Source organism: Podarcis melisellensis, assembly GCF_964234715.1.
Source record: "Podarcis melisellensis genome assembly, chromosome: 2".
NCBI classification, from domain to species: Eukaryota; Metazoa; Chordata; class Lepidosauria; order Squamata; family Lacertidae; genus Podarcis; species Podarcis melisellensis.
The window spans coordinates 90,173,721-90,195,558 of NC_138529.1; the positions used below are offsets into that span (position 1 = coordinate 90,173,721).

General features: G+C 43.1%; 1 protein-coding gene across 8 annotated transcripts in view; it reads right to left on the bottom strand.

Moving 5' to 3' along the window:
- Positions 1–21,522, bottom strand: part of ITPR1 (inositol 1,4,5-trisphosphate receptor type 1) — a 199,093-nt gene extending 177,571 nt beyond the window's left edge. For 7 of the 8 annotated variants that reach the window (XM_081901286.1, XM_081901281.1, XM_081901283.1 and 4 more), the window contains exon 1: positions 21,318–21,522. The gene's annotated coding sequence lies outside the window, so the exon portion shown is untranslated. Of the gene's footprint in view, positions 1–18,323; positions 18,431–21,317 lie in introns of all 8 variants that reach the window. The other variant, XM_081901280.1, reaches the window with a different exon arrangement.
- Between the last annotated feature and the right edge of the window lie 316 nt (positions 21,523–21,838).

A 21,838-nucleotide genomic window follows, 5' to 3' on the forward strand; every position in this document is an offset into this window, starting at 1 on the left:
AAACCGCTCTGTGTGCTGTGTTTCATTAACAGTCACTTGGCTTTGCTTATTCATTTTTCACCCGCTGACCCTGCAGAGACCTGTGACTAATTAAAAATTTCAGGAACAAGCCAGCATGTTGTAGCTCTTAAGTGTGACCAAGTGCTCCACCACCAGTTCCCAACACCCACCCCTAATGACACAGCTCAAGTAGACATGCAAGCACTGAGATTATTTCTCTTTTGGTGGAGAAATGGCTTCAATAGCAAGAAATGTGGCACTTATTGCAAAACACAGCCCTGACATCACAAGGGGGAGAACTGTTCCCATTTCATTGAACATTAACTTGTTTACAGTGAAAGGTACAGATCAAGCATATTAAGGCCAACTGCGAGATCAGCCAAGGACAGCACTTGCAGCTCACACAAACACACCTGAAAGAGAGAGATTTCAAGCTGTTTAAGCTCATTTGGGCTAGTTTGGGTTTCTCCTGAGGGCCTTTTTAGTGTAACGAACTTGAAAGAGTTTACAAGCAATTTGAATCTAACCTGTGCTCTCTCAGCAGCCACGCTGAGAAGGGGAGGGGAGTCTACAACTCTGAACAGCCCCAGCCAACAAAGGGGTTGGGGATTATGGGAATTCTATTCCAAAATCTGGAGAACACCAGTTTAGGGAGCACTGCTGTGCTGACTACTTTGACTGGCTAAGGACATAATTTTACAAATTCTAATAGTACCGTCTTGGCCTGAATATAAGCCTCACTTTTTTCCCCAAATTCCGATTGTGAAAAGTTAAAGTGCAGCTTAAATTCGCAGGTGGCGCTGTGGTCTAAACCACTGAGTCTCTTGGGCTTGCCAATCAGAAGGTTGGCGGATCGAATCCCCGCGATGGGGCGATCTCCTGTTGCTCAGTCCCAGATCCTGCCAACCTAGCAGTTCAAAAGCACGCCAAAAAAAGTGCAAGTAGATAAATAGGTACCACTCCAGCAGGAAGGTAAACAGCGTTTCTGTGCGCTGCTCTGGTTTCCAGAAGCGGCTTAGTCATGCTGGCCACATGACCTGGAAAAACTGTCTGCGGACAAACGCCGGCTCCCTTGGCCTTTAAAGTGACATGAGCGCCGCAACCCCAGAGCCGTCTGTGACTGGACTTAACTGTCAGAAGTCCTTTACCTTTTTACAAAAATGGGCTTTTACGATATCATTGCTGAAACAGACATACAGTAAAACGTAACTGCAGAATTTTAAGGGAGTGGCTTATATACAGGTTTTTTCTTTTTTTTTCTTTTCCCCCCTTGAATTTTAAAGGTGTGGCTTATATTTGGGCCAATATAGTAAAAGAAAGTTTTAAATAGTAGAGGCATCCCATATCCACTGAATGGTCAGCTTTTTGAGACTCGATTTTAAGTTCTCTTGTGCAGCCTTTTTAGAGAAATTTTGGTGTGTTAGTTCATCTTGCCTGCAACAAATTTAGTGGGAGTGCAGGCTCTATAAATTCTTCCAAGCTGCCACGGGCAATGACAGTCAAATGGCCTAAACATCCTTTGAAAGAAGCAATTGAAGTCGTTCTGAGCTCAGAAGAATGTTCTTAACAACATTTTATACCAGGTGTTCTTACTCGTTCACTGCAAATAGGCTTTAGTGATTTTATAGGCATTGTTGTGGAATAAAACACATCAGAAAGCACTTTTACCCTAGAGAAAGTTAAGCCACTTACAATTACTGTCCCAGATTGGTTGGACATTCAAACAGGTAGGAACAAAGTGTGTGTGTATGTGCGCACGTGTGTGTGTGTGTAATAGAAGATATGTTATTAACCTAAATCCCAACAAACAAACACCAGCACTAAACTCTCCTGCATCCTTAGCAAGCATTCTAGCATACAGAATCCTGTTGCTTTTACTTATTCCAGCAATTGCACCATCCTCTTCACTTCCAACTTTCAGGGGAAAGGAGTATTGTTTATGTAACAAAAATGGCACCACCCACCTACAACAGGAGGTCTCAGCAGCCTTGGAGAAGCTCAACATTTGCAGACATACAACAAATCTTGGGGGGGGGGTCATAAGGGGAAAGCCCAGAAACAGCACAATGAGGCTGGAGCATGCAAGGAATGCCAGCCAACTTTTGGAAAGGAAAACCAGAAGGGGGTATAGAATAAGGTATCCTGGGAGGAAGATGCGGCTGACTTGAACACTAAACAGGATGACTCCATAATACACTTGGTCATAATTGTCACCGATAACTGTTTTCAACATATTACATCGATATTACAGCACCAAATCTTTAAAAGCAATCCAAATACATAGTAAGTACCCCATAGGTTCAGAGGATCCTTTACTCCTGAAATGTCAATTCAAGGTTATCATTCCTAAGAACTGCCTTCTAGATTCCGCCAAGTCTGTCAAGCCGCAAATTCCTCCTCAGACAACAGCCAGAGAGATGCTGTTTGGAGATCGCAAGCAGGGAACGATAGCAATATCCTTCTCTGGCTGTCCCCACCATCTGTTTTTCAGGGATATGTCTGTAGCTATCGTTATTTTTGTCCTAGCTTTCCTCCCAGGAGTTTGAGGTGGTACACATAATTCTTCACTTTCCCATTGCATTCTCATAATCGCACTGTGAAGCAGGCTAGGCTGAAAGACAGTGACTGTCACAAGGTCACCTAGCGAGCGTCATGGCTGATTTGAACCCTGGTCTCCCAGGTCCTAGTCCAACACACTCTCTGCAGCACCACACTGGCTCTGTTAGGATTGCCATCTTAGGATTTGAAAATGATCTCCAATTGTAGATCATTAGGTAGTATCCTTCTATCAGGCAAGGAACCTATCGTATATTCCCGATTTTTAAATAACAATGAGATTCCTTTAGAAAACAAAGATAACTACTTTGGAATAGAGTAGAAATAACTTGTATGCATATTCAAGGCAGTTTGTAATCAGTTTTCAAGGGCTGCAACAAAGCTAGTTATAGCCCCCACGGAATTCAGATCCTTAGTCAGAAAAACAGGAATGCTGTCAGTAGTACAGAACTCAATACTAGTTTAGTCTGGAGGACAATGTCAGTAGCATGGAGCTGGATCCAAAATCTAGCAGATATCATTATGCCACTCCATAGCTATACAGTGGTACCTTGGTTTTCGAACGTAAACCATTCCGGAAGACTGTTCGAGTTCTGAAACGTTCAAAAACCGAAAACTCAATAGCCGACAGCTAGGCCTCAGCATCTTGCACTCAGAAGAAGCTGCGTGGCATGTTCAACTTCCGAGGCATGTTCGAAAACTGAAGCATTCACTTCCAGGTTTATGGTGTTTGAAAACCGAAATGTTCATCAATGGAGATGTTCGAAAACCGAGCTACCACTGTATCTATATCTATATATTCAAGTCACAATGCCGACTCAGACTGGCGTAACTCACCAGGTTACTTTTCCCTCAAGCTCTGCTACTAAATAGCATTTTAACAGGGGACAACATCAAGGGTCATATGCATGCGGCAATTATGACCCCATCTTTAGGGTTGGGCTATCATGCCCTTCTTCAAGTATAACAGGAAGGTAGGGAAGGGTTCCCATACATTAAGCCTACTACAAACCATGGTGGCAGTTTTAGACAGGGTCAAAATAGAGCTCAGAATGAATCATAAAAGCATCACTACAAGAATGAAGGATTGATGAAAGAGCTCACAGAAGTACTCAGTCAGGGAAATGCTTCACAACACACAAACTGTAGTAATTAAGCACTTGACATAAATATTCCTCCCTATCACCATTATCAGTTTCTGAGCCACTGTTATCAGGGCATTCCTTAACAATACAAACATTAGGCAGTTTCCCTAGAGCCATTGCCATCATTCCTTGTCTTATACAGTACTGTATTCTGACTTCAGCCATCCCCAGCAGACACTTGCTTGATTCTAGCCAATAGGGCTGCAAATTATAATTGGTCATTAACCTACTAAATCTTCAGTTACGTGACCAGAATTATGCCTCTTTAGCATATGTTCTACATCAGTTGTCCCCAAGATTCCCCCCCCCCCGGACCACCTGAAAACTGTCAAGTGTCTTGGCCAACCATTAACGATTTTTCTTGCCTTTTGTAGCAGTTCTGCTGGGTGGTCTTTAATTGTGTTTTTACAGACCTTCCATAGACCACCTGCCGCAGACCACTTGCTGACCACGAGTGGTCCATGGACTGCAGTTTAAGAACCCCTGCACTACACAGGGTGTGGGGGGTATAGCACCGTGAGGGGTAAACTACAGTTCCCCCCCCCCAAAAAAATAGGGTCAAGGAAGTAATGTGATTTCACGTGTATGGTGTGGATGTGATCTTATTCATTGAGGTGGTGAAGCAGTGGTCTGGGGCTGGATTACTTGGGACTGCAGGTAGATGCTCACACAATGAAAAACATTGTCAGGACTTCCCCCACCCCATAAAATGTATACACCACTTGATTGTAAAAAAACACACACAAAAACCTTAAAGAAGTTTACAAAAGATAAAACAGTAAAATCAAGAAAAAACCACACCACTATTTTAAAACATACAAAAGTTTAAATGCTAAAACAAATTAAAATTACCTCAACATTCTAAACATCTGGGTAGGCTTATCTAAACGCAAAGGTTTTCAGCAGGAACCAAGAACACAGGACACACTATCCACAAGAAGGTTACCAACCGAGATTTTTCAATTTGACTCTCTCTACCTCACATATAATTTTTCTTTGGGAAGGGCTTTTTATTTTATGCATGCATCCAACCTGCAGCCTGACTGACACACACATCACTGTCAGACTCAACATCTTTTTATACTTTGGGGGAACAAGACTGATGTAACTTTCAATCTCTTCCGTTTCATTAAAAGCAAAATGCTTATTCAAAATTATACCTGGTGGCTAAGAAAATGACAGTGTAGTCTTTTAAAAGCCACAAGTTGGTGAGGAAGCATGACTGCCAAAAGTGTTTAATAATATTAAAGAGGAAGGTAGATAAGGACACACCAAAAATAAAATATAAACAGGAACAAGGCAGTTGGTGCAATTCATCTCCATGTTCATATATTTTATCTAATCTATCTATCTACACACACACACAAACCTCTCACACACAAAGCAATAATGAGTACACTCTGATCTTTTCAATTTGTAGCCAAATACTAGCCTTTTAACATGTCAGCTCTCTCTCTCTCTCAGCAGATTAAATCTGAATCCAATCCACCATTACGCACATTTTTTATATGCAAAGTGATTTATGCCAAAATTACTACTGAGTGGTGTAACACTAAGTCATACTGTGGGTAAGTTAAGTTCATTATTTCAGAGGGTCTACTCAGACTTATGTTTTATACTACCCACTGTACAGTTAAAAAAGCACACTTTCCATATATCAACCTATGTTCTTAGTCCAACCTACTTTATTTTTCAGTATGTGTTACCCCACCCACCCCTCTTCTAATGCCTTCTACCTTCCCCCCAAAGCACCTCATTTCGGATGCAGCTGTGGCCCTTCTTCAGACTTCAGGTTCCTGGAATAAAAAACTGGGAACAGTTCCTTGCTGTTTTGGATCCCTGCAGGAAATCTGCCTGCTGCTCTTCCCCGCAGCAGCAGCAGCAGCAGCAGCAGCAGCTGTCCTCTCTTCGCAGAGGCTGGAGGTGATCTTAATGCAAGCAAAACTAGCCTCTTGTCTCTTACAGCTGCTTGTGCAAATATCCCGTCTCCGCAAGAAAGTATGGGATGGCTGTATGAAACAGATGTGCAGCAATCACCTGAACAAGTGCATGCTTTATATGAAGAGTGCCATGGGCGGGCCAAGAGATCTAGTTTTAGAGAGGGGAACAATTCCCATTAGGATAAAAAAATAATTACGAAGCTCTAGTTTCGGCCCACATAATGCTAGCTTTCCACTTCGCCCTGAGGCAGAATGTAACACAAAACACGAGTCAGTTAAAATGACATTCTCCAACGTTTCAGCAACTTGCACTTGACCCTAAATAAATTTAACGGGGGGGGGAGTTAACTCAAAAATGGGTTTATTTCCGATTATGTTTGCTAAGCTCCTGATGTCCATTCCCAATGGGTTGTATTGTGGGGGGGCCCCAGACTATATTTTGAAGGAAAAAATGAACAAATTCCTATGCCCCACAAATAACCCAGAGATGCATTTTCAATAAAAGCACACATTCTACTCATGTAAAAACACGCTGATTCCTGGACCATCCGCGGGCCAGATTTAGAAGATGATTGGGCCGGATCCAGTGCAAGGACTTTCCTGAGGAGGAAACCACAGAACAGATTTGTGGGGAAATGTGGGGGTGACAGGGAAAGGAAGTTCCACAGCGGAGGTGGAAGTCCTTGCACCAATGGGACAACTTCAATGAATTATAGTCCATTTAATCTTTACTGTATTAACAATAACCAAAGGATCTAACAGGTTATTTTAGGTCACAGAAGACAAATTCCAAATGAGCTCTTGAAGCCAACTCTAAAGGCACAGAGCCCAAGAAAAGTAGCCAAGTGTCTGATTCCACTAAGCCCTGCCTGTCAAATCTTCCACCTAGATTTGAATTGTCAAATTCTTGGCTGAATTCCAGAGTTGCATTAAAACGATGGACAGTTTATAAGCCTGCAATGTACACACTCTTTGCCCATAATTGGATGAAATGCACCGTGCATATAAAATCCCATAATGAGAAAGTTGTGATACAGGACAGAGTAAATTCCACAAGGCTTTTTTGTTTTGTTTTTTTGTAATCTACTTAAGAGAATTTCTTACAATTTTTAAATAATAAAGTAAAATAATAATAATAATAATAATAATAATAATAATAATAATAATAATGAAGTATTGCACCAGATGCCTTCCATGCCATGACTTAAAATGGTGAAGTAATTCTACTATTTACCATACCTAGATATAGGTTTTTTTTAAAAAAAGTTTCCATTCTGCTTGACAGTTCTGAATGCAGACTCACATAATCCCTTCACTCAGGAAAAGATAAAATGAGGTTCTTGCTAATCTTTATATTAAGTCATATGTATGGTTCTATAAAAGGCATCTTCAAAGGGAGACAGCTTTTAACCTTGTTCACTAAGGTTGCTTCACAGCTTATAGCAGATTCATGTATTTCTCTGCACATATATACAGTGCAAGGGGCCGCAGCTTTTTGGAAATTCTGTGTACCACATCACATTCTTGTCTGAGCCACATTACAACTTCAATGAACGTAACAGTCCTTAATCTACAGTTAGAGTTTGTCAATCCACACCATTTCTTAATATATCTTCCATCTTCCACAATACCCTTGAAATGAACACATACCGACAACTTGGTCCTCAACATGATCAGTTAGAAGTAGGTTGTTGTTTTGTTTTTTTTGCTTGCAGATACATACAGTTACTATTAAAAGCCTTTGAGAGAGATATCTTCCCTGAAAGCACTACAAATCACGCTCAGAATTAGCTTTCACAGTTACTGCATTTACAATTCGAAATGCTAATATGAACCAATATGCATATTTGGTTTTAAAAGATAAACAACAATCTTCTAGTTCCAGCCATCCAGCAACACATTCTAGACAAAAAGGGGTCTCATGACTCAACATAATGCATTGGGAAAGGGCTGGAATGCATTTCCTTGCCCCTTCCTCACTTTCACACCATGTGGCTTTAAATGAATGCCTAACCAGGGCTTTTGTCTCTGTGGGACAGGGGTGGAGAACCCAGTGCCCTGCATATGTCGTTGGATTACAATTCCCATCATTCCTGATCACTAGCCATGATGGTTGGGTCTGATCTGCAGGGCACCAGGCTCCCAACCAGTGCTACAGTATTTGATACTTAAAACATAAAATATATAAACCTATTAATTGCTTGCCTTCTGTCCAGATGCAATTATTACCATTCTGACTGGGTCAGGGGAAGTAATAATTTTTAAAAGAATCAACAGCAGGTTTGTCTTGCCAGATCTTCAAGACCAGCATGCCTCCATGGCGGCCATCTCTGCTTCCTCACCCTCCAAGCATCTGGTACTAAGGGTTACACTGCATCTGAATGTCAACATTACATACAACTAGCATGGCTGATAGTTATTAACTGGTCTTTTCCTATCTCAAAGCTATCTGAGCTAGTAAGCTACCATCTTGTGGGAGCGAGCACCCTAAGTTAATAGGGTCCTGTGTGAATAAATTACCAGTCCTAAACCTACAGCTAATTTCATTGGGTGACCCTGAGTTTTCTGAGGTCTTCTCAATGGGAATAAGGAGAAAGGCATTCTCTTTCGCAGCTCTGAAATGGACCACCTGATTTCCTCTTTATTTTATTTCTTTCACCTGTTGAAGACAGGACATTGTATTTAATGGATAAATGGATGGAATTATATTATTATTATTATTATTATTATTATTATTATTATTTTATTGATTGAATCTATATACCACCCTACATCCGGAAGTCTCAGGGCGGTTCACAGAACAAAATCAATATATAAAACCACAATGTATATAATCAAAATAAAAACAATCCAATAACACTCCACAAAAAACAACCACATTTTAAAAGAGACTTACAGCCTCTCCTTTTTTTTTTTTAACACGTTTTGATACACAAGTGTTAACTCTCCTGAACCAAGTGAAGCCCTGAGAAGTTGACTAGAAGTTCTATGTAATACCTCCCCACAGACTCATTTTTTCAGGGGACGGCCCTTAAATGAGAAAAGACCTTAGCTATGGGAGGGAGGACTTAGCGCTAAAATGCTTCGAAGTCTGTTTGTGGGCGGCACTGAAAATGAAGGCATTATCTCTAGCGTGTAGATGAGGCATGACTCCATTCAGCGCTCTATGCAGTACATATGAAGCTTTCCCCCCAACAGTTTAAGCCCATTTAAAAAGCAGTAGCTGCCCCTTCAAGTGTGAAGTGACTGCACAATCTGTCACACAGCAATTTTTCTTGACTTCTTCCTAACTAACCAGAACAAATTAAGTGGGGCGAGCTAGCAGGTGAAAGGATGAAATTCAGCACAACTGAGGGATGGGCTAAGGGAGGATTGACAAAACCACCACCAAACTATGGACCAATACCATAATGGGAATTCAGCTCAGTTACCTATTTTTCACACTACTTCTTGAGTCCTAGAAAGTGACGGATAGGTTCCATCACTTCTCTTCAGTATGGCCAACGGGCAGAGATGATGGGAGTTGTCTACCAGGCTAGGAAGCCCTGTGCAGAGGATGAGTAACATTTGGAGGGCCCTAACTAACTAGGAGCAACTGTGGACAGAATTACGGCAGATAGCAAGTTTGGCATTATACTAAAGGAAGGAATTTGTTTCCAGCAACCCAGCTTTCAGACTCCATTAATAGCCAACTTGCTCAGCCATCTGACACAAAGAAGGTTTCCCAAGCCACAGTTGTGAGAGGTAGAGCGTGGCACTTGCTAGTGGAGAAGCAAGCCCTTCTTCAACCCAGTTTTGTGCAGACCAGTCTCCTTTGAGCCAGCCAGTATCGGATACAGGGCTGAGTTCTCCCAATCTGAAATGAGATTTCTAATGTTGATAGAGCACCCTTCACTGATCACGCAAGGATATTGTGTAACGGCATTTTGCAATACAGCTCAGCTCTTTGCAAAGAGTAACAGGTTTTCAAGTAGCCAGAAGAGGAACATGTTTATTTTGCCTCTGGGAAGCATGAAAAGATAAACCACAGCCGCATTAGTTACTAGCCATAGTTGGCTACCAAGGCCAGCCACAATTGGAGGATCCCTTATGACGGCTCAGACCCAAGTTTCACTGTACAACTTACTGGGAGAGGCCTAGCTCAGCACTGAAAGAGTTTTTAAAGACTTTGGGCTGAAGTCCACATAGCACTAGACAGGATAGATTAGTGTACATTGAGGAATATGATCTGAATGTGTGCAAATGCTAATACAGGAACCCAAATGTTAGGTGCCTTCCCTTGCAATATATTCCACATTAAGGGAGACAGACCTCTAACTTTCATAAGACACACTTGTCTGTGCCTTGACTGATACTTCACCCAGTCAAAGGAAGCAGTCATATCGCACAGATGGCTTTCAGGAAAAAGAGAACACTTCTGTAATTTTGTGTGCGTCCCTCTCAGTTCCAAATAACAGGGATCTGCCCTGCAGTGAACAGAAGAGAACTGCTATTGCAATTTAGGAGGCCCAAACAGAGCCCTTTTTTGCAATCCAATATGAGCAGATTCAGCTTACACAGTGCAATCTGGGATTAAAAAAATGCAACACTGCTTTATCTGCTATAAATGGCTGGCTTTTCAGCTCAAGTTATTGTGCGCTAGCAATTCTAATCCAGCATATAAAAACATTCCACTTAAACACCAATTTTATAACGTTAAACCTGCACTGATGCAATAGCAATCCTATTTTTACACAATAACCCATGATCTTCAATTCATAAGGTCCTCTGTCTTTCATGAGCTATTTGTTGGCAGGGATGAGAGTCATCTCTCTTGCAGTACATTACCTTCAAACAGCGCTTTTTTCTTAAGAAAAAAATGTTTAGGGGTACTCTCATTTTCCTACTCATATTGAAATATTGCCCCTCAATGAGACCAAACTTAGATTCACAAAATGTTTAGGGGTATGCATACCCCTGTGCCCCCCCCCCCCGAAAAAAACACTGCCTGCAAAAGTACCTTGCAAAACATGTTGGCTTGTAGGCTCACTGAAGTCATGCATGCAAGCACGCTTAGGTAAATAACTTGGGGTCCTGAGAAGCAGCTGCAGACACGTTAATCTGCCCTCAATGCAACTGCAACACATCCTCAGGGTGCTTGAAGCCTAGCAGTCCCAGCATGCAGCAGCACAAATTCTTAATACAGCTTAATTGCAATAAACTGAAGGCTTACAAGTGTAAAACCAATTACAAAAACATATCCACACACAATGAAATTTCATCAAAACATTTTAAACAGCCATAATTAAGAGGTCTAATAAAACAAGTCTATTAAAACAACATAAGAAAGAAGACAAAACAGCAATTAGATCACAAGGTTAAGATCAGGAGAATGCTTGTTTAAACAGGTGTGTCTTCATGAGCCAGCTGACTGCCAAATGGAAGATTTATAGGGATATACCAGCTGAAAGTTTGTGCCAATATCCCTGGCAATAATTTTACTCATTCAAATGTATGCCAGAACCAGAGAGATTCCATGGACAGGATCTAACCAGCTAGATTGCCTTTCCTCCCCAGCACCTTTTAGCAAATCGGAAGGAAAGGACACATTTTAGAACTCAGCACAAATGTTCACAAACTGATAGATTTTACTTCCCTTCATCCCTTGATTCACTCAGTGAACCAGACATGTCCAAATCTAAAGCTACCAGAAAGTGAAGCAAACAAAGAGTCCTAGAATCTCAAATCATTTTAAGCTGCCTGCCCCTCAGAGATATACAAAGGGCGTCATCCCACTGATCCCAACCAGGATACTCACTCTTCTCCCGCTAGGCCAAACTCAGTCCCAAGGCATACAAGCTGTGCACTCCTCTGTCTTTGGGTCCTAACCTCATACAAACAAAAATCTTAATACAACCTCTTTCACTGAAAACATAAGTACCCATCTTCAGATAGGGTATCTGCAACCTGAGGGGACCCCATTCTAGGCTGGACTAGCCAAGGACCGGTGGGATGGTCAGGCTCTGACAAGAGGTTTTCATCTCTTCCATGCGGCAGGTTGCTTGGTTTAGGCCAGAGATAGACAACTCGTGGTACAGGACCTTGAAGCACATGAAACTGTTGTTGGGCCCCGACAGCATAGCTATCTTTTAAACAAGGTGTAGTAAAAATACAGCCCACAGATTCACACACAAGGAAATGAAAACACTTTTCAAAAACTGAGAAGTAGAGATATCCCAACACCTCTTTTGTGTGTTTTATATGGAGCACCCAACTCATTAGCTCCTTAGAGAGCCTAACCAGTTCCAAGAGGGATTTTTGTGTGACATCTTTTTGTGGTGGGAATTTTTGTGTGGAATCTTTTAAAAATGAAGAAGCAAAAACCAAAGCTTGGCTACTGAGCCCCAGTAGACTATCATACATGATGAAGCAAGGGTGCAGACCTGCCTTAGGTGCTCCGAAGTCCTATAATTTAAGTCATTTAAAGAAACATTTAAGTTATAAAACAAAGATTACTTTTAAAAAATTGGTGAGCTGCTTTGCGTAGCCTCACTACTAGAACTAACATTGGTTTTGCTCCCCACACATTGAACCTTTTCCCCTCAGTTCAACTTTTTCTGTAGTTAACAAGTTCTTCTATGACGAGAAGTTCAGCGTACATAACGCCTTGCCACACCAAGTATTTTTAGCATGTGCTCCAGCACTAATTGTCAGTACCTGTGAGTCTCAGCCACAGACACCACCGACTAAGCAGAAAACAGGAGTCAAGATAATGCACATTTTGTAGTCACAGAGACAATTCCTTATTTAGAACTTGCAAGCTTGTCAATACCTGAAGATTAGCTTTCAGAACAGAGAAGCCATGCCTGGAATAATAACAGAACTGTCATCCAGTATAAAGGAAATAGTACTCTTGCTACCAGCAGCTTCCACGATCAACCCAATCATTCAGAGATATGCTCCCAAGCATTTTGCCAAGTACTCAGGTGCTGCATGTCAACCTTCATAGAAACTGGAGCTTTCTGCCCCCTAAAACCAGCATTTATCTTGTGATCCCTTGTAGTACATTGGTGGGGTGGCTGGATGAACTCTTTAATCTTATGCTCACACACAAGCCTTTTCTCAACTTGGTCCAAGAAAAATGAGCAGACATCTTTCTTACCACTGTGGTAAAAGGTTAAGGGACCCCTGACCATTAGGTCCAGTCGTGACCGACTCTGGGGTTGTGACACTCATCTCGCTTTATCGGCCGAGGGAGCCAGTGTACAGCTGGTCATGTGACCAGCATGACTAAGCCGCTTCTGGCGAACCAGAGCAACACACGGAAACGCCATTTACCTTCCTGCTGGAGCGGTCCCTATTTATCTACTTACACTTGGATGTGCTTTCGAACTGCTAGGTTGGCAGGAGCAGGGACCGAGCAACAGGAGCTCACCCCATTGCAGGGATTCGAACCACCGACCTTCTGATTGGCAAGTCCTAGGCTCTGTGGTTTAACCCACAGCGCCACCCGCATCCCTTACCACTGTGGAGTAATCCATTTATTATCATCATCTGGCACCCTACCCGCCTTTTGGAATAGAAATAGAAACCTTTTGGAATAGAATTGTAGAGTTGGAAGGGACCCTGAGGATCATCTAGTCCAAGTCCCTGCAATGCAGGAATATGCAGCTGTCCCATATGAGGATCGAACCTGCTACCTTGGTGTTATCAGCACAATATTCTAACCAAATGAGCCATCTGGGCTTTTGTCACGGCAGATAAGGCTCTGAAGGAGGACTATGCTTTTTGGACAGTGGTGATGCCTCAGAGTCCCCTGCACCTTTAATACAGGCAGCAGTCAAAAAAATCTCGCGTGCCGTCATCCTTTGCATGATGTATTTCTTTTATCTATTTAAACAATCTATGTACCACTTAACTGCAATCACCCCTGCGTGATTTACAAGGATACAATACAAAAAGCAAATGGCAGTTGAAACTATAAACCCACACTTCAATTAAAATGCTTGCTAGGATATTTAAAGAGTCTTCAGCAGGCCACAGAAGTTCTGCACGGAGGAAGCTGCAACTTAACTGGAAGTCAGTTCCATAAAATTGAGCTCACAATACTAAATGTGCAGCTCCTGGTGGGATACGAGCCATGCACCTAAGCCACACGAGACCACTAACAGTCATTCACCTGAAGATTTCAGGGATCAGGCTGGGAATATAAGGGACTGGCCAGTCATTGAGTATCCTGGACCCCAATTGTTAAGGGCCTTGCAAATAAATACATACAAGAACCTTGAGCCTGCCCCAGTAGCATACAAGCGGCAACCAGTGCAAAGTTTTGAGCCCCAGTGTTATGTGCTAGCACTAGTCTGTCCCCATCAAAAATCTAGCCACAGAATTTTGCGCCTGCTGGAGCCTCCAGTCCAGGAACAAACATACTTCTTATCTATTGGCATAAGAGAAGAATGATGCTACACAGGGGCTGTCTCTGGTGCAGCTGGCGGAACGCTCAAGGTGCTACCTTACTTTTTCCAAGGCACACTTTAGCTCATCTTGTGGCACAGCAAATGCGTTCCAACAAACACTTACTGCTGGGAAAGTTAATTCAGATATAACTGTCCGTAAAGGGATTCCAGGGAGGGTGGGAAATATACCTCAGCCATTCTCAAAGACTTCCCATGCCCAGCTGTGTTTCTCTTTGAAATGGGGACAACATCCTCCTTCCCATTCACTGCGATGCTTTAGAAACAAATGAAGGTGGCAGTACCTGGAGTTTAAGCTTGTTGAACCTGCAATTCCAACATGAAGGGGACTAGTCATGGCATTACTCAGCAGGGAGAGAAAGACACTTTGTATATGCTCGGTGGCAGTGGGAAAATGAGTCAAAAGAGCAGTTCCAAGGCTGAGATCCGGGTCAGATTAAACCCAGCTCACCCGCAAACAGAAACAAAAGGAGCCCTTGATGATGTTGTCCATTTATTGCACCCTTTGCCAGCTGCAAGGGTTATGAGTGAGGCTAACTGATTCTTCACTATTCAGAGTTGTGGGTCAACCACATGCACTCTCTCCATCTAACGCACCTTAAGGTTTTATCATGGAATGAATACCAGAACAGATTGCTCCAGTTCAGTTTCCCCCCTGAGGTTGCCAAGAAGAATGGCAGGTACACACCAAGTTGTATTCTTCTATGATAGGCTTGGCATTCAAGCAAGCAGAGTAATTAGTTGCCTTGTCCAGCATCCAAAAAGAATGCCATCTTGGATGTAATTTCTGGTGTGCAGAAGACTTCAGTTTGGCAAGCTACCCATCTCAAATTAGCTCATCTGACTATACAGCAACCTCACCAAGACTCTCAATCAGCATTTCTCAGACTGTGCAATAGGATGCCACAGGAGGAGCTGAAACGTGCTTTGAAAAATCAAATCACTTTACTAAAGGTATCCATTACTATATGCCCTCAGAACAGGGAAGTCCCATGAAGCATCTATCTCACCATCATCCTGAGAGAGTAGGAACATTTGCCTCAAGTTTCCCTGGCACAACCCACACTACAACGGACAGAGGCAGGGCATTCAGGAACATTGCCTCTGCCCAGAAACAACAAACCTGTCTCCCAACTCATGAGTGACTGGACAAAGAGGAATATGGGATGCTAGGAGAAAATATTAACTGGGCTACCTTGCAGTTGCAAAAAGGGGTGCCTATTCATGGCTTTGGATAACTAATTGAAACAGCTCTATCTATATACAGTTTCAGCTATATGCTATCCAAATCACAAGCACTTAACTCCTCTCTGGTTTATTAACTGTTGCAAATCCAATTGCCGGGCACGAATCTACAATTCTTGCAATACAAGTGCGCCTTGAAAAAAGGAGTACAGCCTACACTTTCACTCAGAGCAGGGTGGGAGGGCTCCTCACAGAGCCGATAAAACTGATTACAGAAGATACATAACAGTTGGTCTTGCTTCTCAGGCACCCAGGTTGGAAAGCAATTGCCCTCAAGGCCCACTGTCAACCTGAGGAACACCTCTTAAGCAAATACTTGGGAACAAATCAAATGGCTTAGGATTCGTTGCTTTTCTTTTGTGGAGACCCTTGGCTTTTAGCTAGGATTCCATACAAAGTCCTAAGCCAAGCTCGCTCAGCTGAAGTGAATAAAAAGCTGTATCCATCTCAAAGCTCCACTTGCCTCCTCACACGCATCCTAATTTCCTGCTTTTATTGCACCTTCACTCTCCTGCTTATACCTCACCAATGAGATTTCAGCAGAGAAGAAACACTTGATGTACTTGTTGCTCCATTAGACGATATCTACACCCAGGGCTTTCATGCTGTCCATGTCTATGTGAGAATTCTGCGTGGTAGCTACCACCTAACTGTCTGTCTCCTGCTACAATTACGGGAGCATCACCTATGGGCCTCAGGACGTTTGTAATAACCGAATTTATGTTTCTCACCTAACCACACTGGGTGCCCATGCTTTGCATGCAGAAGGTCGCAGTCCCAGTTCAATCCAGGCCTTGGCATCTCTAGTTTGGACTGGGATAGACCCCTGCCTGAGATAGCTGCTGCCAATCGGTGTAGACGAAACTAGGCGAAAGGGATCTGTAGTCTGACTCGGTAGATGGAAGCTTCCCATGTTCCTAACATGCAGACACAAATAAAAGTCTCTAACAATTACCAGTAGTACCAGTCTTCTCACCAGGCAGCATACTGCTGTAAATTTTGGAGACCTATTAGAGGAGTACTACACTGATCAATTTAATGTATTATTATAATATTACTGTATTATTATTTTTCCTGTTACAGGTGGGGACTTTTTTGTGCTTTCTGGCTCCAGCAACGAAATATTCTGAGCAGTGTCTGATTAGTCTTTAAAAAGAAGTCAACAGGAAGCTAAAGAACACACAATTGAGAAGTATGTGGCTTTTTTCCCTCCTCAGGCCCAGTTATTGTAGTCCAGGAAACAACTAAATATTTAGACTGTTAGACTAGTTACCAAGACCCTCAGAACTAGCCAGCTGCAACTGCCCATCTTTTGACCATTTAAGACCATCTACAGCCAAATCTGCAACAACATTCATGTGTGTTTATATAATACATCCTTTAACTTATGTATCAAGTATTCTTAAAAGCTTGAGAGAAGGGACAATGCACTCTCAAATGACTGTTAAAGAGGCCTATCCTAGCACAAGACTGCACATTCTTAAAAAGGCACCATGGAGGGTGAGGGCTCAGGGAGGGTTCAAAAAGGAAAAACAGCAATTCAGAAGTACTGGCAATATTCAAGGTAACAGCCTCTTTGCCCAGCCAAGATACAACTTTAATAGTTCTTTTGGAATTTATCTGACACCATGTACCTAGGGATCACTTTAACCCTGTGAACTAACCAGGCGGCTGCCAGGAAATTGCTACCTTTCAGTCTCCCATCTGTATTATGGGACCACAGACTCATTTGCCTTACAAGTACAGTAAGCAAGACCTACCTTCCAGGGTTGCTTCTTGGGAGAAAAGCAATGACAAACCTAGACAGCATCTTAAAAAACAGAGCCATCACATTGCCGACAAAGGTCCCTATAGTTAAAGCTATGGTTTTCCCAGTAGTGATGTATGGAAGTGAGAGCTGGACCATAAAGAAGGCTGATCGCCACAGAATTGATGCTCTTGAAATATGGTACTGGAGGAGACTCTTGAGAGTCCCATGGACTGCAAGAAGATCAAACCTATCCAGCCCTGAGTGCTCATTGGAAGGACAAATCATGAAGCTGAGGCTCCAATACTTTGGTCACCTCATGAGAAGAGAAGACTCCCTGGAAAAGACCCTGATGTTGGGGAAAATGGAGGGCACAAGGAGAAGGGGACGACAGAGGACGAGATAGTTGGACAGTGTTCTCAAAGATACGAGCATAAAGTTTGACCAAGCTGTGGGAGGCAGTGGAATACAGGAGTGCCTCGCGTGCTCTGGTCCATAGGGTCACGAGGAGTCGAACACGACTAAACAACAACAACATAATGTGCGTGAAGCACTTTGGAAAATAACGTAACACTGACTCAGCTTGCAGGTGACAGAGAAACTCTCAGCAAGAATTGCTCTCCACCATCTCCAACTCTCCATTAAGTCAAGTCAGTTGTTGAATAGCCCAATAGCCTACTTCTGCCCACTCCCAAGGGTAGCACCTTGAAATCTGAACAGTGCCCTAAATGGTACGGTGCATGAAACCTTTTCAGGGCCCCACTGTGGCACAAATATAGTATTTTCCCTCTCCTTCTGAAAATGAAAGAAAGATATGACGTACACCAGTTTCACCTAACATGCATCTTCTAGTACAGCAGAAGCCAACATGGTGCTTCCTACAGATGTCGTGGGACTCCATCTCCTATCAGCCCCAGCCAGCATGGCCAGTGGTGAGGGCTGCTGGGAGCTGTAGTCCAGCAACATTTAGAGGGCACCACAGAAAGTGGCTATGCTTGTCCACTCCTAATTGCAAAGGAAGCTACCTCATCTTATACCAAACACGGTAATGTGGCTGTTGAAATCGAGCCTTTATCATTATACTCAACCTGCTTTGTGATAGTTCAGTCTTTAAGCATAATGTGATCAACAGCTAGAGACTTCATTGTGATGAATTCAGACAGGGAACTCAATGGAGCTTCCTTCTAAATTGACATGCACGGGATTGTATTAATAACAGGTAGGATGCAGTACTGACCAAGTCAATATCCCATTGATTTGAATGTGCAGCCTACAAATCTAGCAAGGTCACTGAAAGTAGACTCCACTCTTGGAAGAGAAGCTTATTCCACCTATCACAAGGATCTAAAAAGTGAAGGCGGGGAGAGAGAGAATATTACATTTACAAATTAAAGTGGAATATTGATCAGCATCAAATCCATGCATGCAAATATTGGCTTTGCTTATATTGAAGTTTTTCTCTACTCCTCCCCATCATCCAAGCAATTTTAGGGATACAATTTTAGGGAATATATGGAGACACCCTTTAATAAGCCTTATGAACAGCAATAAAGGGTAGAGGATCACAGCAATTCCCTCAACCACAACTTGCTCATCTTTAAAACGGAACACCCACACTCAGAGGGTTGTTGTGCAGATGTTGCAACAAACTGTGCAACAGCTATAAAGTGCAAGTGAACATCATCACTACAAACATCAGTCTCTTTACCTACAAATTGGAAGACAGCCCAAGAGGCCTGCCATTTCCTGGTTCCATTCTGGAATTATTTTTGACAGACGAAGTGTTGTGGTGCCTAACAGCTAGGTAAAATAGCAGAAAGAAGTATTAAAGACGGAATTCTGAAATACTGATTGGTGGGAGAGAGAAACGCTTTGCTAAGGAAGAATCAGCATGCCTTGGGCAAAGGGAAGTCCTGTATCACTAGTCTTTTAGATCTAAGTGTGATAAACAGGTTGACTGGATGGTCTTGAACAGCGCATACTTAGGCTGTCAAAAAGTCTGTCACTAAAGGTGAAGTGGCAGTCACTAGATAAGACAGGTGCACTTATGCATCAGCAACTGGTCAAAACAAACAAGCAGCAGATCATAAAGCATTACGTGGACAATAATTGCAGTGCCAGAATGTCAACTGGATCTGTACTGGTACCGATGCTATTTAATCTGAGTCAGGGTGAACAGTAATGTAGCCAAGATTACACCAAATTATACAGATGCAAAGAGATCTAAATGAATTACTTCATGCTGGCTGAATGGGCAACAGAACAGCAAATGGTGTTTTATATAAGCAACTATAAAGTAAAGCACACAAACTTAGGTATGTTATATATTAAGCGCACACAAGCATGTACACATGCAGATGATATCTATCTGTAATTTTCCAGGAAAGAAATCTTGGGGTCTTGGTGACAAGCTCAATGAAAGTATTATTTAAACATCTATAGACCACTTCCAATCTAAACTATCAAGGTGTGCTGCGGCAGTAAACATGGTCAATTCCTCGCTATGTATTATTAATAAAAGGACTGAAAATAAAATGGTCAGTATCATAATGCTCTTATGTAAATATATGGTGCAGCTGCATTTGGAATTTTGTATCCAGTTCCAGCACCCCCATTAATAAAAACTAAACACTACATTAAACACTCCACCACCTGACAATTATTTCTCATTTTACCTATTGTTTCATTCATTGCCAACAGGTGCAGGTGTAGGGAACAGGTCTCTTAAAGACTACACATTTCTCCTTTTCATCATTCTGTTCCTGCACACTGCATGTACCCAACTGTTCAGCTACCTCCACAGGAGAACTGCACCATGGATTACTGCATGTGTGAACACAACCTGGGTGTTTAGTTTGCTTTTCCCAAGGCGGCATCATTCTGACAGACTTCCCCAGCATTAGAACCTCCCACCCCCCAAAAAACTAGACACCTAAATCTCTAAGCAGGTGCTTCCCAAACCTTTCCCCTCCTATGGGGCACTTGAAAACTGCTGATGGTCTTGGCCGACCACTTGATGATTTTTCTGCCTGTTGCAGCAACTGCTATGCACTGTGCTAGACGCCGTATGATTTTTAATGGTATTTTTATTGCTTGTTTTATACCATGTATACTTGGATCCCACAGAGTTCAAACTACAACGCAATACGTGACGCGTACAAAGCCGTAAAAATACAATTTAAAAACCGATATGAATCTGTAATGTGGGTGTGCTGTGGACCATCTGAATGAAGTTCATGAGTGGTCCACGGACCACAGTTTTGGAATCCTTGCCCTGAACTAAAGTGAATGGAATTTTAAGAACCCTTTTTTAAGAAAAATGAACCCATTAAAACTCCAAAAGGCAACCTTCCACATGCCCTTCCCACATTAACTCGGGCCAATTTGTGTCAGCTTCTTTCCACTCTGTTTGATGCAAAAGCAATCAAGTTAATAACTTAGGAACTCGTGTTGCTCCCCACAAGTCAGAAGTTTGCTGCCAAAAAACCAGACCTACAGAAGGCTCGGCTCTCGCTTAAGACGACAGCAGAGATCCGAGGGGGGAAATCTGCCAGTGTTTCCAAGAAATGAAGGCGAGTTTAAAAACGGAAGGGGAGAGGATGTCGAGCCGCAACATCTTGCCGAGACCTTTGGGAATCACCCGTGTTTTAACCCGTCTCTCCCTTTTTTCCGCCCAAACCCCAACCGCACACACACAATCACACCTCTCGGATCCCCGCTCTAACACCCGCCTCCTTATCAGTTTGCTGCATCAGTAGCCATGAAGTTTTAACAAGCCGGGGGACGCCGCCTTTCAAGAGAGGCCAATGCGTTCCCCACATGATTCAAGCAGCATTTTTTTTTTCTTCCTGTCGCTGTCAAGAGTTGCAAACTTGGGCGGTTTGGGGGGGGGGCTGGATTTAGGATTCAAGAAAGGAAGGAAAAGGGAGCGTTATTTGATCTGTTGCTTCTTTCCCCGCCGCCGCCAAAGCCACAATCCCTCCTGTATAAACAGGATCAGGGTGATCTGATAATAAGAAAGGCAAGCAAAAAAAAAATTTTTTTTTTTTAAATAACAACCAACCACCCCCCACCGGAGGAGGTTTGTAAAGGGCTGCAACGAGAAGCTTGCAAACTAAGGCGAGTCGAGTCTGGGCTTTTGAGCCTCCCCCTCCCCCTGGAGGGGAAAAGCCAACTTCTGCTGCTTCTGGTCTCTTGTCACTGCCGCCCCCCGCTGCCTTTTGCCTTTTACCTGATTGCATAAGGGGCTCGGCTCGCCCTGGAGCTGGAGCGGGTTAGGAGCCGCTTTGTAATCCCATGTTCCCGGAGGAAGCCCTGTTGCCCCTGCCGAGGAGCTCCGTGAGGGATGGAGGCTCGCTAGCCCCCGCTCCGGCTCCCAACCCTCCTCAGCCAAGAGCTGGCTCAGCAGCACATCCACATGGTTACTGCACTTCTCGGGCTCTCTGCGGCTGATTATATAGTCCCCGCCGGCTCCATGGGCAATGTAGTCTCCGCCGGAGAGATCCTGCCGCCCGCTGCTAGATGGCGGGGCCTCAGCGCGGAACTACGATTCCCAGCATGCACCCCGCTCCAAGGGTGGGCTGCTGAGGGAGGCTCGCGGACGGGGCAGTGTTACACTCCCTGTGTCAGATCAAAAGGAATGTGTTGCAAATGAGCGCTGGAAGCCAAAAGTATTTCCTAAGCCGCTATTGGCTGAGCTTTTTCCCTTTATCCCCTCCCCGCTTTCCGCCTGTAAACCAATTGTTTGGCCCA